General features: G+C 43.2%; 1 protein-coding gene across 1 annotated transcript in view; it reads right to left on the reverse strand.

Moving 5' to 3' along the window:
- Nucleotides 1-6,339, reverse strand: part of LOC134814056 (uncharacterized) — an 84,922-nt gene that overhangs the window by 70,369 nt on the left and 8,214 nt on the right. The gene's annotated exons all lie outside the window — the stretch shown is intronic.

Consider the following 6,339-nt stretch of genomic DNA (forward strand, 5'->3'; position numbering starts at 1 on the left):
ACAACAACAATGATCTCCACAACACCTGCGTTAACACACCACACGACATTGATCACAAAGTTAACACCATTAATACTGCTCTCCGAGCGGCCTTCGAGGAGGCATGTCCCATTACTTACATCTCCAGCGCTGTCAGAAAACCACCCTGGCTAACTCGAGAAGTTGAGGAAGCACAGAGGGGTATAAGACGCAAACTCATCACAGCTCGTCGAATCAAAACTGATGCTTCGTGGCTCGCTCTTAGAGAAAGCAACAAGCAATACAACAAGATCCTGTCCAACTCCCAGCGCAATGCGTGGCAGAAATTCTGCGCAGACACAGAATCGGTTAAGGAATCTGGAAGGATGAACAAGATTCTGAAAACCTGTACTGACACCAATAACAAACTTGAGGCCGTTTATAAACCAAATGGCGAACTCACCAAAAACGCAGAGGAGACACTGGAGGTCATGACACAAACCCACTTCAAGGAGAGTGTTACTGATCCGCCAGTTCCGCCTCTCTGCCCCTTACCCATCTCCACAGACTTACTAGACAAAATCTACAGCCCTGAAAGAATCGAAAAGGCTCTCCTATCCTTCGATCCCTTGAAGGCTGCAGGACCTGACACTCTAAAACCTATCATATTCCAGAAAGCCTGGGCTCATATCAAAGACATAACAAAAAACATTATGACAAAAAACCATGAAACGCAACACATACCAACTTTGTGGAGGGACTCTCTTGGAATCTTTCTCCCTAAGCCTGGAAAAACCGACTACAACAAAGCTAAGTCATTTCGAACGATCACTCTTTCGCCTGTGATGTTAAAGTTGCAGGAGAAAGTGATCTTATGGCATATGCAACATGACCTCAACATAGCTAATGATATCAACAAACGACAATTCGGCTTTAAGAAGGGCTGCTCCACAGAAGCGGCACTTCATAAAGTTACTCACACCATTGAGCGCAGAATAGCCAAGAAAGGATATGTCCTAGGTGTTTTTCTAGATATAGAGGGCGCCTTCGACAATGTCTCGTTCAAGGCTATCTCTGAAGCAGTCAAGGCTACGAAAGTGGACTTGGCTACAGCGCAGTGGATCATCAACATGGTAACCAATCGATTCATCACACTAAATCATAAGGATAAGTCGAGAAGGGTACGGATCAGGCGAGGTTGCCCCCAAGGAGGCATTCTCTCTCCTTTTCTCTGGAACCTGGTAGTCGACGATCTCCTTTCCTTTACCGCAAAAGACATCCCGGGTTACCTGCAAGCCTTTGCGGATGATCTGTTGTCTCTAGCGGAAGGGGATGATTTAGACATCATCTGGGACCGAACATGCAAAACTATTAAAACGATAGAAAATTGGTGCAGAACCAAAGAGCTATCTATTAGCGCCCTTAAAACTCAGATAGTCATGTTTACCTGGAATAGTAAGTGGACTCTAAGACCTATAACAGTTGGCAACAACATTATAGGTCTTTCCAAGTCTGCTAAATTTCTAGGAGTGACCTTGGACAGCAAACTCAACTTCAATGAACATATCATCAACACCACCAAAAAAGCCACGGCATCCCTCATGCAATGTCGAAGAGCTGTCGGCCCCACATGGGGTATGAGCCCCAAAACATGCAAATGGATGTACACGGCTGTCATCCGTCCAATCCTATCCTACTGCTGTAGTATATGGATCAGGGCCACTCAAACGGACTATAACGCGAAGAAACTCAAACGTGTTCAGGCATTGGCACTCAGAATGATGTCTGGTGCCATGCCAAGCACACCTTTTATCGCATTGAATCACCTCACCGACACTTCTGACATCATACTGTTCCTGCAAGGCGAAGCAGCAAAGGGTGCGGCCAGGCTACAAGCTTATGGCAGCCTCACTCTTGAAACTATCGCCTTCAGGAAGGGAACTATCAAAAATCATACCACTATCAACAAACAATTCATGGCAGATCTCATTATTCCACCTAGAGCAACGAGAGACCTAACAACACCAACCATGATGCTGGGACGGCACTTCACCGTCACAACTCCTGGAGCCGATAACACTGAATATAGAAATTCACTTCAAAACACCATTGACAACATTACCAGTGAAACGATCACCTGCTACACTGACGGGTCACTCACAGACTCAGGATGCGGGGCTGGCTATATCATCACAACTGACAACAATAACACCACCCTTGAAGAAAGATCATTCAAGCTCCCTGATTATTGCACTGTTTACCAAACAGAGCTCACCGCCATCATTGAAGCTTGCAAATATCTCTCTACCTATACCAACACACATATCATCATATGGTCTGACAGTCTCTCATCTATACAAGCTATCTCTGCGCTTTCAACGCGGAGTAGAACTACAAGAGACTGTTACGACTCTCTTAATGCACTCGGATCCAACAACACGCTAGAGATACGATGGATTGCAGCACACATCGGATTGTGGGGAAACGAAAAAGCAGATGAGCTGGCCAAGCTTGGTACAACCAGTGAATCCACTTTGAAGTGTCCAATTCCACAATCCTACATCAAGCGTCAAATCGACAACAAAGTCAACAGACTGAATCAGGAAACTTGGTTAACTGACGGTCCCAGACACACCAAACTGACACTCGGCCACAAGCATGCCAAAATCATCAAAAACCTCAACACTACACTCAGCAAAAACAGACAAGATTACAGAACTGCAGTTCACCTCATCACGGGTCACTGCGGCTTAAACAAACACCTTCATACCATTTGCAAATCAAACACCAGTGCTTGTCCTATGTGCGGCGACGGAGAGGAAACTGTCTCACACTTCCTTGGACAGTGTCCAGCTATTGCCCAAATTAGAGGTCAATATTTCCAGGACTACTACCTCTCTGTCAATGACATATTCGACAACCAACACATCACCACAATTGTCAATTTCGCAAACCGCACCAAACGCTTAATTGTGCCGGAAGAGCTGGATCAGACCGGGGTGACTTAAAGTATTATTTCATATGCTGTCTCGTCTCGTTTTACTTTTCCAAACCCAGCTGGCATTTAAGCGTATCATTTTGACTCATATATCATCTTACACCATCCTCCACCAATCACTCTGATTTCACCGGCAACCTTCCCCAAGGTTGCCACACCCCAGAGGTAGGCAGAGCATCTCAATGCTATCCTCTCGTGGGCTATCTCGGCCCAGCCTCTCTTAAAAAAAAAAAAAAAAAAAAAAAAAGTCTTGTGCGACATGCCTTCAAAAAGCAACGCAGCCTCAGTCTTTCTTGGAACACCAACATCGAAACTGCACGGTCGGTTCTAAACCAACCCAATGGACATCATCTAAAACTCTCACCTTCACAAATCAAAGAAGCGATGCGTTCCAACTTCAGGCAGATATGGAACACTGAGAGATGGAACAACAAGAAACTGACGTTCTACAACACCATAAAGATGAGTTTTGGCTATGAGCAGTACCTCAATATGAATCTGTCGCACGCTGAATCCAAAAAGCTGGCTCAATTCAGATCAAGCTCACACAATTTCAATATTGAGACAAGACGTCATGGAACCCACAAAAGAAACCAGATCGTACCTCGGATATGTAAAGCTTGCTCAACAGAGGACATGGACATGCTCGAAAATTTCGCAGAAATGCCATTCTTCGACCCCATCATCGAAGATGAGGTACACGTCCTCCGGACCTGCTCCCTGTATGAAGACTACCGACACCGCTTTAGTCAGAGAGCCAAAACCTGTCTTTTCGCTAACTTAGAGGGGCTATTCAAAGATGCCAGCCTCATAAGAGAGACAGCGAGGTTCTTGGTGAGAGCAAACAACAGGCGTTTCCCGAAGAAGGAAGTCACTAAGAAGGATCTGCTGAAGTCCAGCTGTAAAGTCCCCGCTACACCTCAACAGAACTCCTCTGCGGACACGTGACGGTCAAGTCGAGCTTCATTTCATTTCATATCACGATCACCATATCATATCATTTTGGGACATGTTCATGGGAATTAAATTATTTTATTTGCACTTGTTTCTCTTTCAACAAAAGATGTGACGAAGTTAAATTTTTATGATTTTTAAATTTTTATTTTAAGAAAACTCTTGCACATTATTTATTTATTTATTTCTATTATATTGATGTATAGTCAAGACGTGAGTGTTAGGGCTCTCATTGACAAATTTATGTTTAATCCTGTTTAATCCTGTTTAATCCTGTTTATATATCGTCTCGCTTTATATATAGTAATTATAATTATATATAGTAAGATATCTATTATACCGGGATCCTGAGCTCTCAGACGTACCTTTTAAGAAATATCTGAGTGCATTGGTAGGAGCTTTAGGGGGAAGGAATCACCGAGGGTAGTGATCTAGGGATTATTAAAAGTTAGTGTTACTGGGGGTGCTAAGGTTGATAATTGGTTGAATACAATATTTTATATCAGTAATGGCCGGTTGGATTTAATGAAAAGGGGAATAACATGTCCAGAGAGCTACGGAAATCCACCTGTAGTGCTATGACAGGCCTTCTTACAGTGTGCAGCTGTTGAATGTTGGCGTCCTCCAGTCTGTGATCTCTGTTCTTAGGAACTGCCCGTTTAGTGTTATCTCAGCTAGGTGGCAGCGTATCAGGTCTCAAAGGTAGAAAGGTGGTCATAGATCAGACAAGGCTGGTCGGTCGGTTATAGGGTCGCATGTTATCGGTATCTGTTAGAGGTATGGGTGCAGCCGCAAGGCGGTCTTGTGACGTCTGATGGCTTTGATACGGTATAGTAAGAGTCAGATTCAAATACATATACTTTAATAACGATAATGAAGATAACATCTGTCGATATGAAGATAAAATCAACCAAGAAATAGAAAATGGAATACCTGGAGAAATTACTGAGTTTTTAGAATATTGGGTTTTAGGACTAGATTTAATACCTATGTTGACTAAATTAGGCAGGACATAACACTGGCCAGCGCTAGCTGACGATTAATAATAATATCGCAAACATTTTGCACTGGCCATCGATGGCCAGCGCTAGTCAGCGCTGGCTTGCGCTAGTTATCGAACTGTTTTTTTGGAATAGTTTGAGGCGCTGGCCATCGCAAACTTTCGGGTTCGACAATGTCGCATAGCCAGCGACAGCCAGTGCTGGATAATAACGACAACTAGCGCTGGATAGCGACAACTAGCGCTGCCTGGATGGCGACAACTAGCGCTGGATGGCGACAACTAGCGAACATTTATATTTTGCGCTGGCCAGCGTTTAATGGCGCTAGCTAGCGACAACTAGCGCTGGATGGCGACAACTTGATCGAACTAGCGCTATCCAGCGCTAGTTTGTAGTTGTCACCATCCAGCGCTAGTTGTCGCGTTTACACTATCGCAAAAGAACCTATTGGGGTAAACATTATGCGAGAATTTCACCGAGCTAAAGCTGGTTAGTTACAATTTACGATCATTCGGATTAAACCTCGAAAAAGAATAGAACCATGTTATCGATTCTTTAATTCATGACTGATGTAATACTAATACCATAATATTAATACCTTGGCTATTATGAGACATGAGTGCTGCGCAGGAAAATCAGGGTAATATAATTTTATAACATTCCACCTCCAATTTTTATGAAGCTTTGATATTGGCCAACTCTATCCAGGTTTGCGGGTTGACAAAATAGTTCAGCTAGTAGGCGGCAGCAAAGGCTTCCAGTGGACCATGATTGACATTACAGAAGAATTCGCGTATAACTATAGCAACTAAGTTAGAGGTCATCCTCCACGTCTAATTTCAGTTTGAAGTTTCATCCTGTCTTCAGCAGAAAATAACACATTATAAATCTATTGTATAGAACTGATTGCGGTTGCTATGGTGTTCATGGTAACGTAAAAACTTGAGAAGTCACCATTAAACCTTAGAATTCTACCAATAACATTTTACAGAATAAAGTTTAGACAAATAGATTAAAAGTTATCCAACAAGAACATCCTCGCCAGACTTTTGAAACCCTGTATAAATCACATTATTGATTATATATCTATATTGAGTAAATTATGACCAATAATAGTTATTATGTTTCAATTATAAAAGTGCAACTCTCTTATCAGTTCAGAAGCGGGTTTAAAGGACGGTAGACGGCGTTGTAAGATAAAGTTCAACACCAGCTGTTTCCTGCAGACGCTCACTGCGTTCTTCTTATCAGCCGGGGCTTCATGGTTCTTTAAACACGAAGTAATACAGCCGTTAACTCAGTGGCTAATTATTACAATGTTAACGCGTCCACGACTAGGAGCAGGACACGTACATCGCCTGGACACGTACATCGCCTGGACACCGGACACCACTCTTATCCCAGCACATCTGCACTGCAACGTGACGT

This window comes from Bolinopsis microptera, chromosome 1, assembly GCF_026151205.1.
Source record: "Bolinopsis microptera isolate Bmic1 chromosome 1, MBARI_Bmic_1.0, whole genome shotgun sequence".
Lineage (NCBI taxonomy): Eukaryota > Metazoa > Ctenophora > Tentaculata > Lobata > Bolinopsidae > Bolinopsis > Bolinopsis microptera.